This window comes from Hyla sarda, chromosome 2, assembly GCF_029499605.1.
Source record: "Hyla sarda isolate aHylSar1 chromosome 2, aHylSar1.hap1, whole genome shotgun sequence".
Classification (NCBI taxonomy): Eukaryota; Metazoa; Chordata; class Amphibia; order Anura; family Hylidae; genus Hyla; species Hyla sarda.
In genome coordinates this window covers 424,518,431-424,532,664 of record NC_079190.1, presented here as the reverse complement: position 1 = coordinate 424,532,664, position 14,234 = coordinate 424,518,431, and positions in this window count along the sequence as shown.

Below are 14,234 nucleotides of genomic sequence, written 5' to 3'. Positions count from 1 at the left end.
ACTTTTTTTTTTTTAAACTGACTTTATTGCAATGTAAATGTATACAAGATGAATAGACAATAAAATAGAGCATGAGATATGGAGCTTGTGTGATAGTGAAGGCATCCTCTGCAGAGGATTCATCAAACAAATCAGCGGCATGTCATGCATATACATCAGCAATACAACAACCTTAACTTAAGAACAGTACAGACAGAACCAACCATCGAAGGTGGGAACCGTACAACGGGAAAGATAACAATACAGGGGAGAACGAGACAGACATACATGACAGACATGCAACGACCACAAATCCACAGAAATGAAAATGCAGAAAAAATAAGAAACTGAAAAGGGAGGGGGGGGGAGAGGAGAGGTAGAAAAGAAGGGTAACAAGAAAAAGGGAGAAAGAGAGAGGAAAAGGAGGGGAGAGATAAGCCAAGGTAGAGAAGAAAAAGAGGAAGGGTTAGGAGTAATGTCTAAGAATGCGAGGTAAGTTGATCTCTAGTAGCCAAAAATCGTGATATGGTGTATTGTGCATGCGGCGAGGCGCACCAGGTAGACCAAATTCTGTGGAATTTGGCAGGGTTTTTCCGGTTTTTATACACTATATATTCGTAGTTCACAGTAGTGTTCACAAGAGCCTTCCAGTTCGCCAGAGTAGGCACTCTAGGATCCATCCACCGCAAGGCTATGGCCTTACGGGCAAGGAACAGGACCTCCCTAAGGAAGATCAGTTCGGCAGGGGACCACTGCTCCTCATCAAAAAGTCCAAGAAGGCAGTATTTGGGGGCCAGGGGAATCTGGCGCGACAGCAATAAGTTAAGGAATTGAACTACCTCAGTCCAAAAGGAGCTAATGTATCTACAGGACCATATCATGTGCATAAAGTCAGAATCAAGGTCACCACACCTATGACAAGATGAATCAGGACGTCTACCCATCCTAGCCAAACGAACGGGAGTGAGATATGATTGGTGAAACATGTATAAATGGATGAGGCGGTTATTTATAGAAGGAGAAACATAAGTGGGAAGAGAGGGCATCATCCCACTCCTTGTCAGTCAGGTCAGTGATATGTTTTCCACCTCACCTCAACAGGCAGAGGCTCCCTGTTCATCCTAGCATTCAGTAGTGCAGTGTAGAGCGCTGAGATAAGGGCCCTGTGTGGTACACACTCCTATAATTGGGAAGCGAGAGAACGGTGCACAGGGTCTCGGGAATTGGGCGGAGAAGGCGTCTCTGAGCTGGAGATAACGATAGGAGTGTCAGGGTACAGATTTCACATCCAAGAAGTACTGGAAGTCCCTAAATGCAGTACTGTCACCAATGCCAGAAACCCCGTGAGCCGTCCAAAAGTGAGGGTCCAGATGGGCCGAAAAGTGCGGCAACAGGGGATCATTCCACAATTGACGGTCCAACATCACATCGGTATAGTCAAGTAATCGTTTGGTAACAGACCAGACCCGGTGAGCCAGCCTATGTAATGGGAGCCACCGACCACCCAGGCCCGGTCCGCCCTCCAAAACTGGACACAGATGTGTAAGTCGTAGGTAGTGGGCTAAGTGGTTCTCACTATTAGACAGGGAGGAAGTAGACACCCAGCCACGTAAGTATCTAAGCTGTCCCGCCAAATAATATAACTGCAAATCCGGCAACGACATACCACCCTGTCCCCTAGATCTCTGTAGAGTGGATAGTCTGAGTTTGGAGCGGTTGGACCCCCAAATAAAGGGAGAGAACAGGGAGTGTAGTTGCTTAAAGTAAGACAGGGGGATAGGCGAGGAGGCATGCTCCAACAGATAAAGGCATTTGGGGAGGACCACCATTTTAATAAGGTTGATACGTCCTGCCACGGAAAGTGGCAAAGATTCCCACACTCTGAACTTATCCCTAATATAGGGGAGCAGAGGAGAGATATTCGAGTGGAAGTCATCCCCAAAGCGTCTATTCACTATGATCCCCAGATATTTGAATGAGGAAACAACCTTAAGGCCAAGAACAGTAGAAACTCCCAACACATCACAAAATGGCATATAAACTGATTTACCCCCAGTTAATCTTGAGATCAGAGTACATACCAAATCGATCTATAAGGGCCACACTCAAACCCAGAGTTGTCTCAGGAGCAGACATAAAAAGAATCATGTAGTCAGCGTACAGGCCCACCCTATCCTCCCTGGAGCCTACGGTAATACCAGCATAGTCCGGATGTTGTCGGATCTGCAGAGCCAGCGGCGCAATGGCAAATAACGGAGAAATAGGGCAGCCCTGCCGCGTGCCCCGGCCAAGAGGAAAATAAGAGGACAACACTCCATTTAAAGACATACGAGCCTTGGGCGACCTATCAAGGAGCGAAATCCATTTAATAAAGTTGGGTCCAAACCTCCGAAGAACCTCCATAAGGTACGGCCATTCAACGGAGTCAAAAGCCTTGGCCGTATCCAAAAAGGCTAGTGCCCAGTCCATATTCCCAGTAACTCCAATCTGAGTGAGCACCTGGACCCTGCGGACTCGTGCGGTAGAACGACCGGGCATGAATCCGGATTGATCCACATGAGCAATGTCCAAAATAACACGGTTAAGCCGTACAGACAACATTTTAGTAAGAAGCTTGTAATCTAAGTTTAGTAAGGAAATGGGACGGTATGAAGTACACTCAAGGGGGTCTTTATCCGGTTTCAGTATAACTACAATGGAGGCATCATAGAAGGAATGAGGCAGTTTATTCGCTGCAAAAGCAGCATTATACATGGACAACAGCACCGGAGCCTATTTGAATACGCTCGTTGGCTTTCCAGGCCATGGGTGCAGTGGACTATACATGCATGCCATACTTCACATTCCAGAGGTGTCTCCTTTATGGTTCACAAATCTCTGAGATGGGAGGTACAGCATACACAGGTGGACCCGGAGGGCCGATTTGTGTTTATTTCTTCTCTCATAGATAATTCTCCATATGTCCTTCTGGGTATTTATGCACCTCCACCGGGTTCTCTAGCAGTTTTACATCAAGCGGCTGTTTTTGCTGCCTCTGTACCTGGGGCTAGGGTCATTTGCATTGGTGACTTTAATAATGTTTTGGACCTTGCTCTTGACAGACGGGGAATGGACTCCCCTACTACTTCCTCACCTACCCCTTTACATGCTTGATTCAAGAGCTGGGCTAGAGAGACGTTTAAAGGCACTTATACCCTGGTGCCCACACATATTCATGCCACACGGCTGGTTACCATTCCTTATCATGTATTGATATGATATTTGCTAACGATGCCTTGCTTCCTATGGTGCAAGACATTGCCTATGCGACTAGAGGAGTGTCTGATCACTCCCCGCTCCTATTGACCACGCTTGTCCCTCAGCTCTCGAACATCCGTAGCTGGAGCCTGAACCCTTATTGGCTGTCCCTGCTAGGCCCACACGATGGCCTTCCCATACAACTGACAATGTTTTTGAATGACCATAGGGACACATCTGACCGTCTGTTACAATGGGAGATGACTAAGGCGTTTCTGCTGGGTTGCCTGCAATCTGCAATTTCCTATATAAAGAGAGAGGCGGTGAGAGAGGAGAACGATTTGAGTGTGCGTTGTGCTGAGCTGGAGACTAACTATATAAGTGACCCTTCTGACCTGAACAGGGATGCGTGGCTTTCACGCTGGCAGGCGGTACCTCCACTGTTTACAGGAAAAAGCAGCCCATAAATTGTTCTTTAATCAGCAAGTGGCCTTTGAGTTGGGTAATCAGTCTAGCCCATTTCATACATCAAAACTCCAGATCTCCGACGGATTTACAGATCCGTTCGGAGACGGGTTCTGTACTCACTACCACTTCCCAGATCTCTGACAGATTTGTCTCCTATTCTGATTTGTACACCTCACAGGCCACTTACTCCCTTCCACAACTTTCTGACTATTTGAATACGATTACCTTTCCCAATCTCACCCCTGAGAGTGCTGACCTTCTGGAATCCGGTTTTACAGTGGAGGAACTAGAAGAAGCCATGGGCGCCCTAGCGAGAGGCAAGTCGCCGGGCCCTGATGGCCTTCCAATCTGTCTCCTGCAGACAGACAACAGATGGTTGGTACTTACGGATAGTAGCGTAGACCAAGGAACGCTTACGAGGGCAGCCAAGACCTCTCACATTCCACGATCCTCTCACATACCTCACTGTAGCCATGAGTACGTAAAGGAGCTGGAACTGAAAGGAGTAGGGAGAAAATCAGCAAGAAGTAAAAAATAAAAAGGAGGAGAGGAGTCACCGGAAAAAGTACAAGGAAGGAAAGAGAAATCAGGGGAAAAGAAAAGAAAAAGAGCAGATCGTGGGTTAGTGGACCCACAAAAAGACAAGACAAACAACAAGAAAGGAACAATTTAACAAAGTGAGAACAGGAAACATAGTCAAAGTGGCAAAAACCATCAGCAGTGAGCCAATGGAGATAGTATGTGCATACGGGGGGAATCCATGTCACAAGTAGCAAGGGTATAAAGGACCCCCATTAGTACCACCAGCAGGCACCCTAATAACTTGCAGCCCGAGAAAATAGTACAGAGGGGAGGGAGGGGGGGAGAAGGAGAAGAGGAAAGAAATCAAAGGATGGGCGCGGGCCTGACACAGAGAGGATGACAAAGGAAAATAAACAAGTATAGGACGAAATGCATCTAGAATGTCCACTGGCCAAAGTTACAAAAGGGGAACTTGCAAGAACAATCCCAGTAGAGCATATAAAACAATACCCATCAGAGACATAAACCCCACCACACCCACCCATCCACCCCACAGAACAGTTGGAGGCCCAGTAGTAAAACAGAAGGCCACAACCCCAGAGACAGCAAAATGTATACAGTCCCAAGCAGCCACAACCGCCCCCCACCCCAGTGTTCAGGCAGATGAACCTATCTCGGCAATATATAGTGAGGAGGAAATAACAGCAGACCGGGAGTTGAGATGGAATGGAGGGGCCAGGGAAAGGGTAAAGAGTCCGGGCAAATGTCCGCAACGGGAGGTGAAGCAGGCAGGGGTGAGCGTTCAGCACTGGGAACAGGGGCCCTGAGGCAGGGAGAGCACATGAGGACGGGCAGCAACCGGGGCCCAACCGGAACACCGTACTCACAATCGCAGCACCGCCTCAGGCAAGCAGGTCACATACGTGGATCAACGGGTCAGGCAGGGGACCAGCAGTCCTGCGGCAAGGGAGATCCAGCCAGGAACATCAGCGCCGGGCACTGCGCCTCTGAGAAGCCCATTCATCAGCCTCCTGAGGTGTAAGGAAGAACAAGGCCCGGTGTCCGTCCAACAATCTAAGGCGAGCAGGGTAAGTCATGGAGTACGGGATCTCCAGCTCCTTCAGCTTTCGCTTAACAGCCTGGAAGGTGGCTCTTTTCCTCTGCAGATCCGGGGAGAAGTCGGGAAAAATAGAGACTGCAGCTCCTTTATAGGTAATAGCAGGCAAACGACGGAGGAGTCTCAGAGCAAGGTCTCGGTTGTTACAATTAAGCATCCTGGCCAGGAGCGGCCGCGGTGGGGCCCCAGGGGGGAGAGGACGAGTCGGCACCCGATGAGCTCGCTCCACCGCGAGGACCGCAGAGAAGGGGGTGTCCGGCATTAACTCCCGCAGCCAGCATTCCACAAACGGCCCAGGATCTTGACCTCCGAGCGCTCCGAGAGACCAACGATGCGGAGGTTGTTCCTCCTCAGACGGTTCTCCAGATCGTCAGCTTTCTCTCTCCACTGGGTCGCAGATCTCTCAAGGTTCGCAATAGCTGCGGGCAAGGGTGTCACAGAGTCCTCAACGGTGGAGACACGGTCCTCCACGTGTCTCATCTGGTCGCGGAGATTCTGCATGTCGTGTCTCAGAAGAGCGATTTCAATCTTCACCTCCTCAAGCATGCTGGTGAGCGAGATCTTACAGGCTGTGATGGCCGATAACAGTTGTGTGGAGACCTCACCCAGCGTCAATTCCCCTGCTTCTTTAGGTGGCGGAGTGGAGGCAGAAGGGTGGAGCACAGGTCCAGCGCCAGCAAGTGGCTCAGCAACAGGTCCGGCGCCATCTTGGCCCTGAGAGAGCATGAAGTTCTGTAACTTTGCAGCCGCAGCCACCACACTCTTGTTAGCCGGCATGATGGACCCCAGAGATCCACTTCGGTTCCGGAGCCTTTGGGAGTCCAGGATGATGGCAGGATAAAGATAAGCACGGATTCAGTGTGGAGCTACAGAAGCATGCGTCTGCTTCGCTCGGCGTCTAGGCCACGCCCCCGAAAATTGACTTTTATTCAAAGTGACCTGCAAGGAGTTTCATGTTGCCCAAACCATAGGCATCTTAAAAAAGACAAGCTCCTTTATAACAAGGAAATGCTGCATGATTAAAGAGAAATGTTCGTTTTGAAACTGGATAGAAACAGAGCTACACCCAGGTGTCTCAGATGGCAATTCACCAACCTCATTGGGCTTCATATGGAGAAGACATTAGGGATTGATTTGAAGCCTTGGACTCTCCTGTTTTACTCCTTCCGCCAGACCAACGTTAAAGTGGGATTTTGCTCCAGGATCTGCTGTATTACTCTCGGGTGGCGGAGACTGTCTGTATCACAACATTCCTAAACAATTTGGAAGTTATGCTGGAACATATATATACACACACATATACCTTGAGTTTTATATACCCAGGGGTCCCTCAAAATATCAATTAATTGGTTCCAATTGGTTCCGGCCACTGTTTGTTGAAACCATTGTATTTTGAGTCCATAACACCAGTAATGTCATCCCAAAATAAGAAAACATGAAGAATGATGAAATATCTGAAAAAAATTAGTACAGAAAAATATTCCTTACTTTTAATGGTCAGAAGGAGCAACTTAAAACTGGTTGATCACTTTCTAGAAGGATGGGAGTTAAGTTCTTGGCTATTGCTGTCTCGTTTAGTGGTGGTGAATACAGCAGTGGTTACCACCGGTCTACTACCACTACATTCACATGGTGCACTGTAAGGCCATGTTCCCAAGTTGGAATTTCCATGTGGAAATTCTGCTGCAGCAGAATCTTGTTGAATTCAACGGGATTCCGCTGCGCTGTGCACAATTTCCGTGCCAGATGTTTCCAGCACAGAAATTTAATTTTCCGTGTTCACATAAAGAATGAACCTGTTCCGTAGATCTCCGGTGCTAGGACCGCACAGGAATGCACAGTCTCATAGACAGCTATGCATTCCATGCGGAGTCCGCTGCAAGAATGAACAGGTTCATTCTTTCTTTGGAGAGCAACATCTGGGACGGAAATTCCATCGTGTGCACAGTGTGACAGAATCCTGTTGAATATAATAGGACTCTGCTGCAGCGGAATTTCCGTGCAGAATTCCAATGCAGAATTCCGCACGGAAATTCTGTGGTGTGAACATAGCCTTAGACCTCTGTACTTGAGCCACTTGTGAATGCAGCAGTAGTATGGCTGCATGACCATTACTTCACTCACTATGAGTGACACTAAAGAAGACAGCCAAGCATAGCACATTGCTATCGCTATCAGTCCCATTGGCAGTGAACAAAGGTTTACTTACTTTTCTTCCATTCATCTGTAACAGCAATAACAGCTTCCCTCTCTTACAAAAGCAGATCCTGGGCAGTGCCTTCTCCACATAGGGACATCACTGCTACATACAGTAAGAAATGACCCTGAAAGTTTCATGGAAAATAGAGGGTAACTGATGATTGATGTTCTATTTAGGATCTATGCACCCTGTGCCATCCAGACAGGGTAACCAAGGAAGACCAGCCCAATGCTTAGCAGTGGATTTGTAGTACATAGTCTGGGTCATACACCGGAGAGGCGGTACAGTATAGGGAATCGGGGAAAAAGCAAAGTCAGAAATGCAAGGATTTTAGACTTTTTTTTATTTATTTATTTTTTTACGTATACGCTGTTTACTATGTTTACTATACAGAATCATATACCATGAGTGAGATTTATCAAGGGATTTAGAGTTTTTTTTTTTTGCTTACAAAAGTTGCACAAATAGTCTCACATGGGCCTAAGCTATTTTTTTGTGCGACTTTTGTGCGGGTAAGCATAAAGTACTAAGCAGTAGTGTTGGGCACGAATATTTGCGTTTCAAATTTTTATCGCAAATATCGCAGATTTGCGAATATATTTGCTATATATTCGAAATTACGCATATATTCACTTTTTTCCGCATATGTGCATATTCGCATATGCGAATATTCACATATTCCTTCTTTTCACTTGTAGGCCAATTAGAATGATGCAAATACACTTGTCAGAGGTTATCAACAACATCCCTAGCAGCCAATAGTAAAGTTGCCCACCCCATCACTGTTTTCTTTCTCGAATACATGAATATGCAAATATTCACATATGCGAATATTCGCATATGCGAATATAACCAATACGTGAAATTCGCAAATATAGGACGAATATTTGTCTATATATTCGCGAAATATCGCAAATTCCAATATGGGCAATGCCGCTCATCAATACTAATCGGCCCTACCTAAAAATTAAAAAAGAAGTTACAAACCCCCTTAAAAAGTCACAAGTGTAAGCTGAGTCAGACCTGGCTTACAAAACTTGCTTTAGACAGCATTTTTAAAACAGACTTTTTGTGCACTTTTTGTGCAGCTCCACTCCCTGGCCGACCGCCCGCATCTACCACCTGCCCTCTAGCTGTTGCAACTACAACTCTCATCATGTCCTCACTATAAGGGCATGCTTAGAGTTGTAGTCTTCCAACAGCTAACGGGCAGTAGGGAGATGTGGGTGGGTGGCCAGGGAATGGAGTCGGCTGATTCACAGAAATATGAAAGTACAGCACTGTAATTTCATATTTCCCACCCGGAGCCGTGATCCGATCTGTATGAAATTACAGTGCCGTACTTTCAGATTCCTGAGTGAAAGCTGGCTCCTCTCCCCGGCCGCCTGCTCGCATCTACCACCTGCGCGCTAACTGTTGCAACTACATCTCCCAGCATGTCCTCACTGTAAGGCTGGAATTCCACTTGTTTTTTTGGGGGGGAAATGCCAATTCTGCCGCATGGCGTTTTTTCAGCCAGTTTTTAGCTGTTAAACACCAAGTGGAAAAATAATTTAGCGATTTCTCATTGATTGTCTGTTTGGCAATTTTTTTTATCCTTTTGGCGTTTTTTCACTCTTTTTTGCAGTTTTTCAGCTCCTTGTAGGTTTTGTAGGGTACCATGAAAAAAGAAAAGATACAGTGGTGATGGAAAAAAAATTTTTTAACAAAATTTATCTTTTTTATTACAACATTTTTATAAATTTTTAAACAGGGATCAATTTATGTGTGCGGGCAGGGCACTAAAAATATAGCCGACAATAATAAAAGTGTGTGTGTTTTACACTTTTTTTTCTTTTCTTTTTTTTTTGGTGGTACTACTACTCCCAGCATGGAACACACTGTTTCATGATGGGAGTAGTAGTACCAGTACTAATTGACAGATTGCCCCATGTCCGTTACGATCCTTCTGTATCATTTATACATGCGGCCGCTCTTCTGTGGTCCCCTGCACTGCCATATATATATATATATATATATATATATATATATATATCTGTTCATATTTCCCGCAGAGAGCTGTGATTGGCCAGATGGTTCCAGCCAAACACAACTCTCTGTGGGAAATATGAATAGGTGTATATATAAGTCAGTGCAGGGGACCATTGAAGAGCGGCCAGCCGCATCTATACATTATACAGGAGGTTCACAGCGGGTGTCAGGAGTGACATCTGCTGTGATCTTTCCCTAACTGCAGGTACTACAGTTCCCAATATGGAGCAGTATGCAGTGTGCAGTATGCAGAAAAATATAATTTGTTGGCAAATAAGAACCCATCTAGTCTGCCCAATAATCTGAATACTATGAATAGTCCCTGGCCCTATCTTATATGAAGTATAGCCTTATGCTTACCCCATGCATGTTTAAACTCCTTCACTGTATGTTCCATGCTGGGAGTAGTAGTACTACCTAAAAAATGTAAAAAAAAAAAAAAAGTAAAAACACATGCGCAAAATTAATTAAAGGGGTAGTCCAGTGGTGAAAAACGTATCCTCTATCCTAAGGATAGGGGATAAGTTTGAGATCGCGGGGGGTCCGACTGCTGGGGCCCCCTGCGATCTCTCTGTACGGGGGCCAGGCTCTCCGGCCAGATAGCGGGTGTCGACCACCGCACGAAGCGGCGGCCGACACGCCACGCCGAAGGCAGCACTCCGGCTCTGCCATAGAGTTGTATTGAGGGGGTGTGTCGGCCGCCGCTTCGTGCGGTGGTCAACACGCCCCCTTCCCGCGTGCTGTCGGGGCCCCGTACAGGAGATCGCGGGGGGCCCCAGAGGTTGGACCCCCCTCGATCTGCAACTTATCCCCTATCCTTAGGATAGGGGAAAAGTTGTTCACCACTGGACTACTCCTTTAAAAGTTCATTATAAAAAATAAAAATTTCCTTTTATAAAAAAAAATTCCCATCCCTTCTGTTTTATTTATTTTTAAAAAGCGTTAAAAAAAAAAAATGTAATACACATATTTGGTATCGCCGCGTGCGTAAAAGTCCGAACTATTAAAATATATTGTTAATTATCTCATATGGTGAACGGCGTAAACATAAAATATTAATAAATAAGTCCAAAATTGCTGCTTTTTTGTCACATTTTATTCCAAAAAAAATGTATAATTTTTTTTAATAAAAAGTAAAACCTAAGCAAAAGTGGTACTCATAAAAACTACAGATCATGGCGCAAAAAAGGAGCCCTCATAATGCTCCATATACGGAAAAATGAAAAAGTTATAGGTTGTCAAAATAGGGCAATTTCAAACTGGTTTCAAAGTGGTACAATTATAGAAAAGCATATAACATGGGAATCATTTTAATCGTATTGACCCACAGAATAAAGAAGACATGTCATTTTTACCGGAAAGTGTACAGAGTGAAAACAAAACCTTCCAAAATTTGCTAAATTGCGGTTTACTTTTAAATTTTCCCACATAAATAATATTTGTTTGGTTGCGCCGTACATTTTATGGTAAAATAAGTGATGTAATTACATAGTACAATTGGTGACGCAAAAAAACAAGCCCTCATATGGATCTGTGGATGGAAATATAAAAGATGATTTTTAGATGGCGAGGAGGAAAAAACGAAAATGCAAAAATAAAATTGGTCTGGTCCTTAAGGCCAAAATGGTCCTGGTCCTTAAGGGGTTAAAATTTTAGTACGGAAGGGGTTAATTCAAATTTATTTACTTTTTCCATTACACCATTTTTAGTCCCCATAGGGGACTATTACATGCTATGGGGACTAATACATGCAATCTTCTGATTGCATACACTGTTCCATAGCATAGCATTGATCAGTGTTATCGGCGCTCTACTGTTCCAGCCTGCTGAGCAGGCATGGAGCAGCAGATCACCGATCGGACGGCCCAACTGAGCTGCCGGTAACAGTTTTTTTCACTTTAGACGCGGAGATCAACTTAGATGGCTTCATGCCGGGCAACATCGCTATTGGTAATATCCGGTATTAGGCACGGGTCACGGCCGTTGATGGCCACTGGGGTCAGCCCGTGACCCCGCGTCATAGAAGGGCAGCAGGACCAGGGCGTACAGGTACGCCCTTGGTCCCCAAGAGGCAGAGCACCAGGAGACAGGTGAGGAGACCTAGGGCCACCATCTTAACGCATCAGACCTCCGCACTTAAACTGTAGGTGGTATATATAAATTTTGTCCCTATATAATGAGTGTATGTATGTGCTGGAGTGTTATAAGAGGATCAGTTGATAACTTCCCAAAAAAAATTTCTATAATTTGTGACTGATAAGTTTTAGTGCCCACGAGGATAGGAGTAGTAGTGCATGGCCAGCTGGGGGTTGTAATACACCTGGAAAAGTCTATGATATCATGTTCGCTTTGTGGGTCTGGCTGAATCCTGAATATGCTCCTGTGGTCTCTGCAACTTTTGTAATTGGGGGTCTACATAGTAACGGTAGTTCTTGGCTCAGGCATGGGCAGCCTGAGCAGTTAGACACTGCACACAAGGTCTGAAATGTAGGGATGGGGCATGAGGAGGGGTTTGGGTGAGAATAGGGGCAGGGAAGAGGTGGGAGTTTTGCAGTGTGCCCTTGCTTTCTTTTGTCACGGGGCCCTTAGTGTTGTCAGTCCGCTCCTGTGCATGACCATCATCAGATGCTACAAGACTATGATACTCCAGGTGTACAGTAGGGAGCTTCAAGGGTTGAAGAATAAAGTTACCAACTAAACCAAAGTCCAGTAACATAGGTATGTGCCACGCACCTGGATGCGGGCGGTCTGGAACAGGATGTGGATCCTCCACCTGTGTGGTTGATGACTCGGACCGTATCGGGGAGCGGAGTCTAAGGTGCCGCTGGTCTTCACCAGAGCCCGTTACAAAAAAGGATGGATTTGCTGCGGCAGGCCACACCCAGGTCGCTACCCCCAATACGGCTTGACCACACAGGTAACTGGGCAAGGCGACGTACAGGAGGATGAGACAGAGGCGTAGTCAACGCAACAGAAGGTCAAGGCAGGCGGCAAAGGTTTGTAGTCAAAAAACGTAGTGGGAATGTCTGGGTACACGGGTAAGGAAAACAGGCAATTGGGTACGCTTTCTCTCAGGCAAATGGCACTGAAGATCTGGCAGGGGGGTGTGGGAGGTGCAGGAACTTATAATGTGTATTCAGGTGCACATACTAATTAAAGGGGTTCTCCGGTGCTTACACATCTTTTCCCCTATCCAAAGGATAGGGGATAAGATGCCTGATCGCGGGAGTCCCGCCGCTGGGGACCCCCGGGATCATGTACGCGGCACCCCGTTTGTAATCAGTCCCTGGAGCGTGTTCGCTCCGGGACTGATTACAGGCGACCACCGGGCCGGCGGCATGTCAAGTCACGCCTCCGCCCCCGTGTGACGTCACGCCTCCGCCCCTCAATGCAAGCCTACGGGAGGGGGCGTGATAGCTGTCCTTTGGATAGGGGAAAAGATGTGTAAGCACCAGAGAACCCCTTTAAGAACGCACTGGCCCTTTAAACTACAGAGCTCTGCCGCGCGCGCACGCCCTTGGAGACAGGGAAGAGCGCGGCGGAGTTGAGTTCCAGAGGCAGTAGAGCGGGGTAAGTGACCCCGGGACACTGCGCTCACGGATGCAGCGCGTGACAGTATGGATATGTATGTTCCCCTAAGAGGTCACAGGAATATGCAGTTTTGAAGAGATGTATTCTTCACTAAGAGTTGTACTTATTGTAGGCCCCAAAAATGAATCATTATGTTTCATAGCATAATAGCATGATGTCGGCCATTTTGTTGTATATTCTAAATAGACCACAGTGTAGGGATCGACCGATATCGTTTTTTTAAGGGCCGATACAGATACTCTGTGGAAGTTAGAGCCGATAACTTATACCGATATTCCGGTATAAGTTAACGGCTATTTATACCCCCCCCGGCGACACCTCTGCAGATCTTTGATTTAAAGCGCGCGCTTTAAATCAATGAACTGCAGCGGATTTTGCTGTGCCAGAGGCTGCCACCCGCTTCTCTCCCCCTGCCTGTCTTGGGGTCCTTAGTCCTATCACCAACACCGCCCAGGCGCCCCCACCCCCACCACCGCACCACTCCGGCCAGAGAACGCCGCCGCTGCCCCATTGCCTCACCCATCCCATTGCCTCCCCCATTCCCAGTTTACCTGTGCCCGGGGTCCGTTCTACTTCTGTCTCCGGCACCGTCCTCCTGAGCTGTTACTGTACGCAATGACGGGGACATCGTGTTGAGGACGTCACTCGTTGCTGCGCAGCGCACAGCGTAACACAGGACGGCGCAGGAGCCAGAAATAGCGTGGACCCTGGGCCCCGGGAACAGGTAATTATAAAACCGGGGATGGGGGAGGTAATGGGGCAGCGGCGGCGTTCTCTGGCCGGAGCGGTGCGGTGGTGGGGGCGCTTGGGCGGTGTTGGTGATAGGACTCAGGACCCCAGGACAGGCAGGGGGAGAGAAGCAGGTGGCGAGGGCAGCGGCCGGGGGGGTGCAGCGCAGTGCAGTGGGGGGGGGTGCGGTGTGGCACGGTGGGGGGCGGGGCATTATCGGCAAGGTAATTGCCAATACCGATAACGTCCAAAATCGTGAATATCGGCCAAACCGATAATCGGTCGATCCTTACCACAATGTATTCTAAAGTTCTCCTATTCAAGTGCCAGTCTTGGAGTAGAATACTTGTTCTCTCTTTA